The sequence below is a fragment of the Falco punctatus genome (assembly GCF_963210335.1).
Source record: "Falco punctatus genome assembly, chromosome: Z".
NCBI lineage: Eukaryota > Metazoa > Chordata > Aves > Falconiformes > Falconidae > Falco > Falco punctatus.
In genome coordinates, this window is record NC_137586.1 from 23,661,421 (window position 1) to 23,677,829 (window position 16,409).

General features: G+C 41.0%; 1 protein-coding gene across 8 annotated transcripts in view; it reads right to left on the minus strand.

The window, feature by feature from the left end:
* The window catches only part of ADAMTS6 (ADAM metallopeptidase with thrombospondin type 1 motif 6), a 186,698-nt gene that overhangs the window by 158,410 nt on the left and 11,879 nt on the right, over positions 1 to 16,409 (minus strand). For 7 of the 8 annotated variants that reach the window (XM_080372811.1, XM_080372812.1, XM_080372809.1 and 4 more), the window contains exon 1: positions 1 to 16,409. This exon is cut by the window's right edge and continues 11,879 nt beyond it. The gene's annotated coding sequence lies outside the window, so the exon portion shown is untranslated. The other variant, XM_080372810.1, reaches the window with a different exon arrangement.

The window sequence follows — 16,409 nt, forward strand, 5'->3', positions numbered from 1 at the left end:
CGTTCTCATCTTCAATTTCTGATATAAAGTAAGTTTCAAACAATAGAGATTGCACAGGACGCTTCTCGTATTCCTCTCTGCTTTTCCCTTCTGTGCAAGCAACCATCAGGGTTATATTCTCCAACAGAATAAAATTCTCTAGCCTTCCTAAAAGGGGTTTTTAGAAAGCGGGCTGGCTTGGCAGGAGGAAGGATGCCATCAATTCACCCAACCTATCACCCTGCACATTTTGTCTTTCCAACAAAAAAAAAAAAGGGGGGGGGGAGGAAGGAAGGAAAAGCAGGCTTATATTGGGGTGGGGGTGGATGCCCTCCTCTTGAGCAGCCTCCTCTGTGCAAAATACCATGTGAATATCATCTGAGTTGGGGGGGTAGAGGGGGGAGCGACAGACAGAGAGAAGGGGAGGAGAGGGGGGAGGGGGGAAGGGGGAAGGCAGGCAGAGCAGGAAGGACTCAAGAAAGTTTGGTTGAAGTAGCCCCAGACCTCCTCTCGCTGCCGGCCCCCGGCCAAGCCGAGCGCGGCGGCAGCAGGGAGCCTTGGCAGCCTCGCCCGGGGGACGGCGCGGGCCACGCTGACGTCAGCCTGCAGATGTGCCCCGGGCTGGCGGGGCGGCCGCGCATGCGCGCCGCGTCACGTGGCGGCGGGGGGGCAGGGGTACAGTCGGGGTAACGAGAACGGGTGGGGGGAGGCGGGGGAGCCCGCGCGCGCCTCGCGGCGGAAGGGGCGGAGGAGCGATGGGGTTAACGTCCCCACCGCAACCCTCGCCCGGTGCCGAGGGGTGAGGCGGGAGAGGCGCTGCCGGCGGGAAGCCCAGCCCAGCCCGGCGGCAGGGAGGTGCCGGGACGGCTGTGCCGCCGCTGCCGCAGCCCCGGTGTGCGGGCGGGCGGCGCCGGGTAGGGATGCTGCCGGTGGGCGCTGGGCCCGGCAGCCCCTTCTCCCCCTCCCTTCGGCCGGGCCCGGCTCGCGTCCCATAACGGGCCTTGGTAAAAGGAAACTTGAAATCACGCCGTCCCGCTGAGGGGAGGCGGCGTCTCAGCCCGCGCAGCGAGCGGCGGCTGGGTGGCGGCCGCGGCCCGGCCCTCCGCGCAGCCCCGCGCCTGCCCCTCGGCTTGCGGCGGGGAGCCGGGCGGCCTGGGCAGGGGCGGGGGCCGCGGGGTCGCCCGCCGGCCGGGGCCGCGCCGCGCCATCGCCAGCTCCGTCTGGAGGCGGGAGGAAGGTGGCCATGGCAGAGGGCAGCGGCGGTCTGCGGGATCGCTTGTGTTCCGTGAAGCCAGCGGTGGCGGGCGGGGGGTGCTGGAATCCGAGCCTCGCTCTCCTAACCGCCAAGTTAATTTCCGATAGCCAAAAAAAAGAGAAGAGGGGATGAAAAAAAAAAAAGTTTCCTGAACCTAGGTTCCAAGATTTCGAGCTTTTGCTAACAGTATTTCCCAAATGGTGCGGGTACGTGTTTTTCTCCCGAGCCGGAGGCAGTAGCAGTAAGTGTAATTCTTCTGGTGAATCTGTAATAGCTGCCTGGTCCGTGAGGTGACTCGAGAGGCTGAGGAGTACAGCTACTCCGGGATTTCTCCGAGGAGCCAAGGAACAGGATCAGCCCGCATAGTAACCCTGGTGTTCCCTAAGGGCTGGTGGCTATGTGCCCGCGAGGTGTGGGGGCGTGAGACCCGTGGCTGGCATTCGCCGTTGTCAATAAACGCTGCACGCTTGCCTGTGTGCAGCTTATTTGCAGAAACATTTAAATTTTTTTTCTAATGCTAATAACGTGTCCTTATGTGGTTGGCAGGGGTGAATCCCACTGAAAGATCAGGAGTGGTTATGTTGAGTTTTTAGGAAAGGCAGCTTATCTGAGATGAGCACAAGAAGGAAAGATGACATGCCAAAAGTCTGTGTGCTTTGGAATAAGTTATCTGGTGGGTGGAGTAGGGCAGCAGGCAGATCTGAATGTGGGTCACAAGTCCCAGAAATTAAGTAAGATACAGGGCACTGCCATCGTGGAATTAAAGTCTCCATGTAAGCATGTGACATTGCTTTTAACAGTAGCTCTAGCAAAATAAGCACAACTCCCTACAACAGTAGTCCTATTTGTCATCGTTCATACAGAAACGTCGCACTACATACAATAAACGCTTGCTTTTGGGATCCTTCTACAGCCAATGGGCAAATTAATGTTACAGCGTTTCGGGAGCAGCTGAGCGGATCAGCGCGTTGAAAACCGGAGCTGTAAAATCGATGCTTCTTAGGAATACGGGCATTCGGAGGGAGAAACGCGTTACTCTGGAAGGAAGTGCTCAACCTGCTCCGTCCCGGTGAATTGCTCATACCGAGGGCGCCATCCTGCGTCCGCGAGCGGGGCGGGAGCGCGGGGGACACCCTGCCCCGCCACCCGCGGGCAGCCGGCGTGTCCCTCCCGTCCTCTGCCGCATCCTGTACGTACGCGGGTAACTGCTGCTTTGGTGGGTATGTCTGCTTATTTAAAACGGGTATTTCTAATGTTGAGATGAGCGGGTTTTGTTAACAGTCCAAAGTTCCCGCTTCAGCAGCAAATTGTAAGATGGTCACATGGATAAACCACGCTCACCAAGCAAGTTCTGCGGCAGATGCAGCCAGGTGTACCTTGGCTGCATCACCCATCTCCATGAACAGGCATTGTGACAGGTTCTGCTCAACCTTTTCTGCAGACTCGGTATATATGGAGGACTGGGAGACTACCATTTTGAAAGGACAGATTTGTAAAGAGAGAGGTTTTTCCCCGTTCTGCATCAGGGCCAAAAATAACCTTTTGAACAGACACATGTATCACAGCTGATTGCCTCATGCTTATGGTATCCTCATGGGATTTGGGAGACCTGCCTTCAAATCAGACCCTGCCTGAATCAGACTTGGGAATGCTTACGTTGCTGTCTGACAGCTAGGCTGGCGACTATTTTGGTGTGGAAGACTGGCCTCTCCGTGGCTGGAGCTGCTCCGCTGTGTATAACTGATTAAATACTCATCAAGCTAAAAAGACAGACAGCTTATCACTGTCTGGTTAGGGCCCTCACATTAGTTCAATTCCCTGCTCTAAATCATGCAAAGCAAAGCAGAGATAGATGGGCTCTGCAAAACCCAGCTGCTTGCTCAGACCAGCAAGTTATTCAGCCCCTGTCCCAGCCAACTACATTTTCTTGCCTATACCAGCTGGTGTATATGTAACAGTCAAAACTGGTATATTACCAGGAAAAGCTTTGACTTCTGTTAAAAAAAAGTCTGACCATCTGTGATTAGAATTTCTGACAGAATCCCCAATGCAGTTTGACTTACCTGTCTTCCTTTATTGCATAAAATTATTTTTCAGAGTGAACCACACCCAGATAAAAATGGTGAGCTTATCAGATTAATTTTATTTTTGTTTCATCATCCCAAATAATATCTATATACATTTTTTATGATTTGCAACCTTTTAGAAAAGAAACTTGCACAGAAAGTAGTATGCAGATTCTTAGCAGAATTCTTTCTTTTCTGCAAATAGAAGGCTTTCTAGCTGGGATAGGAATAGGAATTCTACTGTGAATTCTAATAAAAATCATAAAGCATTTCGGCAACGCTCTCTCAGAGGCGCTGGACAAGATTACACATTTATGTGTAAAATGTGCAGAGCATATTACTCCATGTCTTAACCAATTTGTTAGTCTTTGCTGACCATGGAAGTAGTTAGCTAAAGCACTCTTGACTTTACTTTAGGCCTTTGAACCCTTTAGTATGCCAGTCAACAACTGATTAAGATTGGTAAGCACAATTGTTTTGAGTAAATCTTTGTATTAAAACTTCAGTTTAACATTGCTAGATGGTATTCAGAGGTATTTGCGGTTGATTCCAAGAATCTTAATTTTAACTGAAGTATAGAAGAGGAAGCTACGAGTTTTTGGTGAACAGTGCATTTCTGTAAGATAAGATTCTTGTTTCCTGTACATTTGGATAGACATGCTTGGAATTATGTTTTTTCCCAAGATATATTTTCACCTGGTCATTGAAGACCTAAGGATAATAACCTGTCATGTTTAGAAATATCACAGCAGTGTTTGGGGAGAGAATAATATTTAAAAAAAAATTATGTTATAAATAAACTTGCTAAAATACTTTGGTTGACCATATAGTTGAAAAAAATACTGTATCTTAACCTTGCATTTATATGTGCTACAGGTTTTCTGTACTTTATCTGTACTTATAGGGAGAAAAGCTCTTGATGTGCGTGAGGGCTTCATTTTTAGTCCCCTGAACTGAAAGATTCTAGGGATGCTTGAAGGTAATGGTACTATTGAGATCCAGTTCTTTCACTGATGTTTCCTTGTAAATAGCCTGAATTCAGATTGTTTACAAATCTCATCTCCCCCTTGCAGGAAGAGATCTAAAAACATCTCTAGAAATGACCCTGGGCCATGCCTTCAGTCTAATACCAACCAGTTGCCATCAGAAGTAGAAATTATCGTGCCTGGCACATTGTATTTCAGAGAGAGAATGCATATCAAAGTGTACTTTCAGTTGGTAAATGCACCCCTTTTGAGTTGAGCTATCCTTGATGGCTCTTTAAAACAAAATTCACAGCCACGCATTTGGCTCCAAGTATGGCTTTGAGGCTACTTCTGCCCACTAATGGCTTCATTTAAATACAAAGAGCCTTACCAAAGGCAGGATGACAGACCATCCTTTCCTAGGGTGCTCCTGGAAAGCATCTCTGTGTGTTGTGCTGATTGTGGGGCTTAGCATCACCCAAGCCTTCTTGTTTCTGCAAGACCCTGTGAACCTGGCCAACCTGATTATTTTAGTATAAGATTTGGAAATAAAACTGGAAAACTTCATGTCAGTTTGGCATCCTTCATCATGTCCTGGCCAGTTTCCTCCCTGGTGGAACACAGATGCAGCAGGGCAGAGAGAAGACCACAGAGTATGTGGTGAGAGGAACACTCAGAGCTTGCTCAAAACTTGGGAGGGGTGAACAGTGGGAGGACTAAGATCAAGTATTTCTCCAGAAAACTTGAGATGATAAATCTCAAACTGGTTAGAGAATCTTTATAGCAGAATGGATGCTGGCCATACATTTTGCCAGCGAGTAAGGTGGAACTGATCCTATCCTCACTACAATTAAAGTAGAAGGTATAGAAAGAACAATACAGTTCCGCACAAGAACAGGAATAGTAGTAAGTGATAGACATCCGAAAGAAGATCAGGTCAGTAAGCAAAGCAGCTTCTTTAAAGGGAGCATTTTACAGCTATATGTGTTATAGTTTTTCTGTGTATTTTTGTTTCGTTATTTTCCTATTTCCGGAGAAAGTTGTTTGTAACATCTGAACAATTTGTGAGACTTATGGATGGAGAACAAAGCTGAGAAAAATTGTACAATATGTGGAAAATGTGTATGGAAAATCTCTATGGAAAAAATTGGCAAATGGTATTCCTCAAAGATTAGTGTATGCAGAAACATATTAAAAGCTATGCAGAAAATCCTAGAGAATACATAAGATTTCAGTTATTTTGATTTTAGAATGAAAAAGCTGGAATTAACTCACAAGAAGACTTGGCTATTACCATGCAAAGCACTGCAGCATTTTGCAGTCTGGTATGCGGCTCTAGGAATGCCACTTCCAATGCAGAATCAGGGACCTCAGTCTCGGGTGCCTGAGTGACTTGTTTAGTTTCTGCATTGAAGGAGAATTACGGTAGTCATACTGATGAGCGTCACAGACTGCTCATTTAGCATCTGCTGAACTATGTGGTGATTCCCCTTTTCTTGGTATGCTTTATGTAAAAGCATGAACACACTAGTGTCAGAGATTGTAAAATTGGATCATGACATGAGCACAGATTTATTTTGAATGGAAAGAATTGGGCTTTCCATATTCCTGGACGGTATAGCTGGAAAAGATTTATTAAAGACTGTAGAGCATACGGTGCATACTGCTTTGGACACAGATTACAACTTTGTCTAATTTAGATGGGTTTATGGCATTCTTTCTACTATGGTGTCTTGCAGCAGTTTATAAATGAAACTATCTAATAAAATCTGTTAAGCCAATGGTTTGAAGAAGGAAAAAAAGCAAAAAAACCCAATGCACACCTCTCCCCTTGTGACTTTTGGGTATCCTTCAAAAATGCAAGGACTTTTGTGAATGCAGTAAGGTTTTATGTGAATGTGGACAATAAATGCATTTCTTTCCTCTTATCTCACAAGTAACTTCCTTGTTCATTTTCTTACAGGATTATCAGAGCAGTAAGAGTTCCTTGTTTAGGGAAGGCAGTGTTTTGCTTTGAAGGGCTTTATTAAGTCCCCTTTAAAAAGTCCAGCATTTCCATTTTCCAACTTATCTAGGATTGGCTGATTCTGCATGAAGATGGTTTGTGTAGCAGTATGGGCTCTGGCCCTCATATATGTCCCTAACCTGGAACTGGTCAGACACTGGAGACTGGAGAGTGGAAAGGGGAACTGTCATATATGCTTGCCCTGTTCTTTGCCCAGGTAACCTGTTATCCCTTGTAGCCACTGTTGGAGAAAAAATCCAGGGCCAGGTGAATGTTTTGGTATGACTCAGCAGCTGTTTTGATGTTAAGAGCAGTCTTCAACTTGTTCAGTACTAACTGTAAATGACTTAACTTAAAAGTACTTCCCACTAATTGCCACTGTAATCCACTGGCATTCACAGGCATCCATGAGAGTCCACTGCACTGTTGGATTTCACACTGGGGCAGCTCAGGAATGTATTTAGCTGCTTGGCTATAAAACCAGTGATCTCCCATGAAAGAACACTAATAAAAAGTCCCAAAAGAGTCGTTACTGTTCCCCTAGTAATGACCATGTCAAGTAAACCTCTCAAAGCCCTCTGTCACTTGCACAAGGCCTGGGAGCAAGAGCAAGCACCATGAAGGCTGAAATATATATAACCCTTTCATAGGACTTAGTCCTAGGAATCTTTTATTATTCCACTAAATATGCTTGAAATATGTTGTCTTGCATGTTTTTTTGTTTATCTGTCAAAAGGGTACTTTTGTCATCTAAAGATAAAGCTAAAACAAAAGACTGTCAATAAAAGATGAAAGGTCACAACATGAGTTTTCCATCATCAAAATGTCTTTTTCATATTTTGCTGAAAACTCAGCTGTGCATTAAAATCACAAACAACTTTTTGTCTCTAGGAAGTCAAGAGATTGCGTTTCTTAGTTACAGGCCTATATTCTGGGCACAATCTGTGAACTGAAATATGAACTGCATTTAGTGTATTTCTGTTCCTGCTATAGCCATTAAAAGGATAAGATTCAATTTTTCTCAAAAACTTCTCAGGGTCCTTAACATTATAGTTCAACAGACTTGTACAGTATATGCTATCAGTTTTGCATTCTAAAATGAAATAACCATAAATCCATGCAGGGATATAGAGGTAAAGGTGTGGGGCAGTTCACGGATGTTTGAGGGCAAAGGAGGAGGGAAAAGCAATTTGTTCCTGTGTTTGTACTTACATGATGAGCCAAGATCAAAAGAGGCCTCATGCTCCATGTGGTCATCACTGGAAACTCTGATATGGATTCAGGCTGATTCTAGCAGCAACCTTCTGAGCTTATGAAAGACTAACTTCTCCTAACTTCAGATTTGTTTCGGGTTTTGGTTTGTGTTTTTTGTTTTTTGTTTGGGTTTTGGTTGTTTTTTGGTTTTTTTAATGCTCTCTGTATTCTCACCATGTCTCAAACTCAATTAGTGGTAATAACTTCTATGGATTATTTTTGTAAATTTTGTAATTAATAGTATATCAAGAGATTCATCAGCCAAAATAACATTTCTCAAAGCAAATGGAGTAACAGCTAAAGAAATATACAGGCTTGCAGAAAATGCTGGACACATTTTTAGCTCACTGCATCCACAGTTGCCACCATTTGTAAATCTACACAATTAATCCGCAGATTAAGTTATCTGGCAATAAATACAGTAAGCTCCTATATAAATTATTGCATGAACAGTTTCCTGCATAGATTTAATTATAAACATAACACAACTCTTCCAGTACTGGCAGTCTGTATAAAGTTTGGCTAACAGTTAGTAGCTACAGCCATCTTAATTTAACAGTGTATTTACAAGGCCAGTCAAGTACACACACAAAGAGTACGAACACAGATGAGATATCCCACCTGCAAGTGTATATCTACAGTTAATTTTTTCTGTTGTCTTTAGAAGAAGGTCTTAAAGGTTTGCCTGTTTCCTGAGCCAGTTAATGCTCATCCTGAGTAGTGCAGAAGCTGCAAGTTTAGTTTTGCATTTTAACAGATATGGTTGGTATTTGCTAATGTATCAAACGGAACTACAAGGGACCTAGGTGTAATTAAGCATTAATTACTTCATCATTCAAGGATCTGCATTACTCAAATGGTTTAAATTTGTGCAACATCACACCTGCAGTTCAGTTGGTACAAATTTTGAATCAGGCTGAAGTACATTTCAGTAACTATAAAAATGAGGTATTTTACAGCTACTTCCACCACTGCAAGATGGCTTACTTCCCTAGCATAGGGTCATACTTCTAAAGTATCTTAATTTTATGCATCACCTGTGGCTATAGCCTGTCATTCCTATTTAAAGTCCAGACATGGACTATTTTTATTTCTCTTTTTTGAGGCAATGCTCCATGGCCATTCTTCTCTATCCCCAGATACAATGTCAGACTTTCAGAGGTGAGAAACAGAACTGGGATTCTTTCTTAATAGGCTGGGGGTGGGTGCAGTGTAACCTTTGCTCTTGTTCTGCCCCAGATTCTTGGCTTTGCACATGAATGGGTATCTTCTATTGGGGTCTTTTTTCTGGGGGATGAAACAAATTAACTGCAAAAGAGTACCAGGGAATTCACTTTGTGCACTATCTCTTCAAAGGGTTTTTTTGAGACTCCATGGAAAAAAAGCAGTTCAGAGCTTGAAATGCCTGGTACAAAACTTTCAGAATAGGCAGGGCATTCCAGCATTCCTCACGCACTGCTCTACGGTAAAACTGCACACAAATCTCTTACCAGCTACATGGTTTCTTACCCAAGATGGAGTGCAAAATACATCACAGTTATTCTTCTGTCCAGTCTGTCTTCAAATCCAACTACCATTTGAAGATAAAAAGTTTTATGCCTGTTTAATTGCTGCTAACTACGGACAGAGACTTGGTGCATCTTTTTTTTCTTTTAAGTTCAAAAATTTGGGGAATTTGATGAAATACAATGTGCAGAAAAGGATTTTTTCATCTTGAGAACAGAACTCCGGGTGACAAAATGCCCACACTCTCTATAAAGTATGATTAGCTATTGCAACTGTTTTTCTCCAAAAAAACTCATTGTGCTTGTGCCATTGAACATGACATACATCCTAGTAAATATACCTGGGTGAACGTGTTGCTACTGAAGTGTCTTCTGCCCCTTGCTAACACTTAGACTTTTAAGCATCTCAGAAGTTCTTCCAGTTGTTTCATGTATGGATTTTATGTGGCTCACAGGACTGAATCTTGTATGACTTAATTTGAAAAAGCTGTAGAGAAAGTTGAACATCGCTACTTTTTGTGTTTTCTCTAGTTAAGAAACACTTAAGTATGTAATATACCCTTACTGCATCCCACAGTGTTTTCAGGTGAGACAGCGGCACTATGATCAACAGTAGTGAATGCTGTGCTTTGTCCACAGACAAGAACTGACGTCAGCAGTGGGTCAACAATATATTGGGGCTATCCTAATTCTGTCTCCCTGTCTGATCCTGTCCATGGAGAAAGTGAATTTCCCCCCTGACCTCTGAAATGCATTAGGAATGTTAATGGTAAGTGTGTGCAATATTAATGGTAAGTGTGTGCAATCGAGTGGTCGAGTGGTCATTACCTCTTAGCTTACTAAAGAACTTCTCACAAATAATAAACAGTTTACTGTGTATTAGTTGGCAAGGTCACACCAGCTTTGTGACTTCAATACATACTAAAGCACTGAAATTATTTTATTCAGGTCTATTTATATGGACTTAAATATAGATTGGTTTCATAAAACAATATGTATAAATGTAAAATGTGCATATGCTGGCATTGGGAGGGAGGGCAGGACTACGATTTAAATTGATTATTTATAATTTCCATAAAGTAAAGCTTTGTGATTAAAAAAAGCAAACTAATCTTTTCTTGTGGTTAGAGTACTGTGTTTAAACTCAGATTTCTAGCTTTCCTCATTTTGTTTTTGAATAAGCATTTTCTGAAACATTCAGATGGTTTGATAGTAGTGAACTTATAAGCACTGTAGATTTGCTATTAAGAAGTTCTTACAGCTGAGAGTGGGGAAAGAGTTCTCCTATTGCTGATTATCTGGTTTATATTCAACTTTTCAGGCAGGTGTGCAGGCCCTGCAGCAAGTAGTTCTGCTTTTGAGGTTGAATAAAAGTAGTTTAAATTATCCAGATGACTTTTGCTAAAGACAAGCAAATTTAACTTGCACTAATTAACTGTATAGTTAGGAGGTAATTTGCATGATTTAAAAACATTGCTTTTTACCCTTTGGGAAAAAATAAAATTAAAAGGAATTCCCCTTCTAAAATACAGTTTATTTTGGATATACTTCTTATCCATCTTTCTTCCTGTTACTTTACTAAAATAAACACACTTAACTGTTTTTTCATAATACTGGTAACAAGATCAGAATCTCCCTACAAATATTACAGCTCTGTCAGGGTATGTAATTTGTATTTCCCAACTTCACACTTGGTCATCAGGCAATTGTCCCACATCAGGCAGCATAATACTTTAAACCTCTGAGCTATAGAGTCGTAGACTGGCCAGCTGGAAGCAAAATAGGTTTCCCCTTACCCATTGCCAATGTGCTGGACTCAACCAATTCCCTGAAGAAAAATGACTATATACTTGGCACACAGCACCTGCTAAATTTAAATTCCTCCCGCCTCTATATACTAAGCTTTCTATCTGGTTCAATGTTAACTCCTAGGATTTGGCCAGCTTGGATTCAGAAAGGGATCTTAGCCACCAGTAAATTTACTGAAAACGATGCTTTGCTTTCTTTTCCTTCATAGTACTAGAGATGGAAAAAGTGGCAGATACAGCCAACCTAACGTGCCACCAACAATCATTTTGGCTGTATTACCTGTGCCAGTCCACATCCGATTACACTGCTTCATTTCTCTCAGGAATTACTGTCGCCTGCAGCAATGTGCATGCTTAACCAGCAAATGTGAATTGAATGCAGATTTTCTAGCAAGGAAGAAGAAAATAGTCTGCATAGCCACTTTCACTTAATAAAAGCAAGTTTTAGTTAGGGTTCTCGACTGTTCCTGGGACTATGTAAGGTTCATCCAACATCATATGGAAGCATCATTGTATCCTTCTCTTGTGAACATTTAAAAGAAGTGCCACTAACATGAACAACTGTTGGCTCTGTGACTCATCAGACATTTATTTAACCCACACGTTTATGAATTCTCTGATGTCCATTTGTTCTAGAGAAAACTTAATTGCAGAATTAGTATCTTTATCTCAAATTAGATTATGTTATAAACTAGCCATGTGTGTTGTAAGCCTGATGGATACCAAGTAGGAGGTAAGTATCAACAACTTTGGCTTAAGACATTAGGACTAAAATGCAAGTATTATAAAAGCAAAAGCATGAATCTCCAATTTTGTAAACAATGAACTCAAGGTAATTTTGTTTGGTTTCAATGAAATAGGATTGGCTTCTTTATTTTTACAATTCTAATTTTGACATGAAGGACTCTTACAACTGTCTCCAGTTTCCATTATTCCTACAAACCCTTTTTATGTTGAAGCAAGATGGAATGACCCATTAAAGCATCTTATAGACAACCTTGGTATGTGTACTAACATTGAGATTAATGTGTACTAACTTGACAGAAAAAGAAAATTATTGTCAGATGTTCAGAATCCTTATGCATATCCCTGAAATAGAATAGAAAGAGATTTTTCCATTGTGTTTTCAGACCGAAAACTTTGGGATTTTTTTTCTGTTTGACATTCATATTCTAATGTCTATGCAATATTAAGTCACAGTCAGTATTACTCACATGTTTTCTTGAATAAAATAATGGTTTAACAGAAAGAAATCTTTACCCAAACCAATGCTTTTCAGGTTGCATTGCCTCCACTGCTGTTTCATTCCTCTCCAATACACCATTTGTATTTGGGGCCATAAAGACTCCTCAAACTTGGGCTTATCCACCTGTGATCAATTCTCTGGGTTTACATCCACCTGTGATTAGTCGCTTACAATGGTCACAGTTTTCATCTCCTTTCTCTGGAGACAGGATATAGGGATAGGATAAGAATAGTGATGGTGAAGTTGAGAAGGAAGTGGTTTACCTGATTAAAAAGAAAATCATGAATCTTCCCATTTAACAACGAGACAAAATACAATCTTCTGTTAAACAGTACGTCCAGAGCACTTAGCTGACATCTGAGAGACTCAGTTTCCTGACCTTGCTTCAAATAAGTCAATATTCTTTAAAGTAAGTGGAACTGATCTAACATAAGACTGGGGAGACATCTATGCCTGAGTGGCAAATTGGTTTGCTGTCCTGGCATTCAGTAACACAAATCAGGGTTCTCACTTTTGCTTTGCTCGAAGGTTTTAACACATCCTGTCTATGAGCCCTTATTAACAGATGGATGGTGGTGGTGGCTTTCTTGCTCTCCACCCCCCCACCCCCCCCCCCCCCCTCCTTTGTAGAGCAGACAAACCTTTCCCTGAGAAGAATACAACAAACTATAGTCTATGGCCTGGATTTTAAGTTCCATAAAATTGTAAAAGGGAAAGAAAAAAGAAAAAAAAAAAAGGTCCTTATTGGTTCCACCTACAATGCAGTATAACTGTTACAAGGATAGGAAAAAAAGGCAAAAAAATGGCACACCTCACATTGAAAGATTTCCAACTATTCCTTCAGCACATTAACAGAAACTTGTTCTAAATTCAACTTTTTGAAAAGTTGCTCTTTTCCACAATTTTCTTACTTTTTATAAAGCTTAAGAGAGGGAGTACTATTTGGACTATGCTGCTACAAATTGATCTTCCAGGACTGAAGAATGTCAGCAATCAGCAACAAAGCAAAAACCTTTAGGTTTCTGCAAAGAAAAGATGCTCCCTTTCAAACTCTTAACTAATAACAGTCTTTATAAAATAAGTAAGGACAAATAACAGTAAAAAATAAACAGCAAATAGAAATGTAGTACCTAGCATGTGCCTGATACACAGTTTTCCTGGTATACAAAGTGTAATGGGAGATCTTGACATTCAACATGATTAAAAATTCGGTCAGTTAGGCTGGAGACTAAATACAGAGCTAAGTGTGCTGTTTATAATTGCTGTTTGTCAACCTCTTCCAACAAAACATTATTTGGTTTTGTGATTGCAATTCCTTTTTCCACCTTCCCAGTTCTGTGTATGGAAGAGTTTGCCTCATACCAAAATGTATTGTTGAGAAAATTATGTCCTTTGCTAATGGAAATAAATTCTTGTATTCTGGGAACAAAGAACTGTGAGGCCAAATAAAAGCTATGACCTGGATCCCTATGGCCTGTTTGCACAATCTTTTCTTAAAATAGTCCCACTTACCAGTGGCTTGGCATCAAGCAGTAAGCTAGTAGGAAGGAAAGCATAACATTCTGAAGTGACCTTTAAAAGAAGTCCACAGCTTTCTTCTGTGGGAATAATTTTTGTAGTATTTTAGCATTTTCCAGCTGGGCCTGGCACACAGGTTCATGTAGAACAGTTTCAGACTTTCCCCATAAGCTCCAGATTCCTGTCGTTGTGTAACAATTACCAGGGTCAGTTGTCCCCCATCTTTTTTCCGTATTGATATAGGAACTCAAGGCAGATTTTCTGTGTATTACTAAACATCTTCTGGTCTATCAGTTTCATATGCTAATCTTCTGACAAATGTTCCAGTGAAGATGGCAGAGGGACAGCTGAATGATGCACAGATCTAACCAAACCATCAGCATCTCATCTCCATCCACAGCTGCTCTTTGTCACTTTGTCCTTTGTGTACCCATGACAGAAAATTTTATATTTGTGCTCACGACTTGCTTCTCTGGAGTCAGTGCCAAGTGGCAGATGAATAGCCATAAGAATTACCTCCCCAGGAAATAATGGTGTGGTGCCTGGATCAAAAAATGTACAGACTTTGTAGCTGCATGGAATGCAACTGGTTTTGCTTCCATAAGGAAACTTACCAGGTCCTCTGGGTTTCCTGGAAGCTGTGGGTGGAAGGGGGATGCATCTGCCCTTCTCTGAAAGAATTTGTCTCCTTGTTTTTTGCAGCAGCATGGATTGGCTGCCCAGAACGAGAAGGCACCTGAAGACCCAAGATGATCCTCGGTAGCTAGTGGTCTGTCACAAGGCTGACACTTTTTCCACTGGTTAAGACATGACATAATGAACTGCTGGAGGAGGATGCTCTTCTGGTATACCTTCTAATGTGTTGGGAAGGACCTAAACTTTTTTTTCTTTTTGTTTTATATACCAGGGCTTTTCCTTGTAACATGATTCAGTGCTATTCCACAAATTTTATTTTGCAGTTTTACAACATAATGGGTTACTCACACTTCTATTACTGAGAAATAATATAGGCACTAATAATCCCATGTTTATAGGGAAGTTTTTTGAAAAGTCTGAAAAAGAAAATCATGTCTTGAACTGAGAATTTGTCATTAATTTGAATGAAGAACAACTTCAGGCAGTGCCCTGCTCACAAAGCAGCTAAAACTCTGCATCTGGTAACCTTCTTCGTGGGAAAGGGGCCATTTTTTGTCCTTTAGCTTCCTCTGGACACTTCTGTAAGAAAAAAAGAGAAGCATCCCTCAAAATGGCCTGAGAAACCAAAAGAAAATATTTATTCAATGGATTAGCATTGAAAAGAAAATCTTGAGAATGCTGTTCCATGAAGAAAGCGACTGCGTAGAGGCTCAGAGCCAAAGATAGGTCTGGTCTGAGTTACATAGGGTTAGGGAACACCCTGTGGTGAATACTGCTTGTCCTAGAAGGTACTGGTTTTGGAAGGAGAAATGGGAGAAGAAAGGAAATAAAAGAAAAAGTCAAGAAAAGAATATGAAGAAAGAAAACTTAAAATGTATGTGGAGGAAGATGGAAAAAGAAATAGACACTAAATCTCTCAAGGAAATCTATCACACAATCTTTTTTAATGATAAGAACTAGTGGTGTGAACATGATAGAAGCAAAAAAAGAAATGTCACCTTTTTCCAAAACAAAATGGTAATTCTTACTCTAGAATTATTCTACGTGCAACACATTGACTGAGGTTTTAACATCATACCATGTAACATAACAGCTTTTTAAAAATTTATTTTAGGCTACTAAGGGTTATGTACCTGCTTCATATATTGAGTAGTATGTGAAAACAGTAGCATTTGTACTTCATTACTTATCACTATGCCAAAGTGAGACAACAGCTTTCTAAAACTGATCATTACTTGTCTTATCCTTTAATTATCAAATGTTTTGAAATTAATAGTGATTACAAACACAATTTTTTCTTTTTTAATATCTAGCTGCCATATAGAGTATCAATAAAGCATTGTGATGATTACCTACTGCTTAAGTTTACTTGAAACGCAGTGTTAATGAATAAAGACATTTTGAACACTATACTGTTGTCAAATAGTAATTAAGTAAATTAAGCAACAGAATTCCTTAACCATGCAAAAGTCATGCATAAGTCTTTGAAATAAAATATTTTTGTGGCAAAGTATAACACTAATTAATTCACTAAAAATATTCCATTTCGTCTGATTCAGACTGATTTGTTGTTTACAGACAATTGTGTCATTTGCTAATAATTTGCTAAACACCCACGTCTGATAATGGTTTTTTACATAAGCCTGGTCTCTGCCATACACATATGCGTGCTTTTTGGAAAACTACATACTGATATTAATTCAATATTATTTACTTCTCAAACTGAGTTCTGAACTGCTACTACAAATTAGATGTTTGAAAGTGAAACACATCAATGTCGGTTTGATTATTTCAGTATTTGTTTTCTTCTAGGTCCTCCTGCTCTTTAAAACTGGCACTGGGTTTGTGTCACCTTGCCGAATTATGTACGTGTTGACTACCTTCCAGATTGCATTTTTTAATAATAGCAGCTTAAAAACAACCTTGCTAAATATTTGCAAAGATTGCTGTTCAACAATCATGATAAATCTTCCTTGTAAACATTGATGCTGCAGAAATCCAGTGGGACACTTTCATCCCTGGTGTAACCCTGCGGACAGTCGTATCTCCAGTGGAAAAGAACTGCAGCAGGAATTAATTTGGCAGAGTAAAATAACTCTTGGTTTAAGGTGAAGGTTTACATCTAACTCCCAATAGTTCTACATAGAGTTAGCTGATTTTAGGATGTTTCTG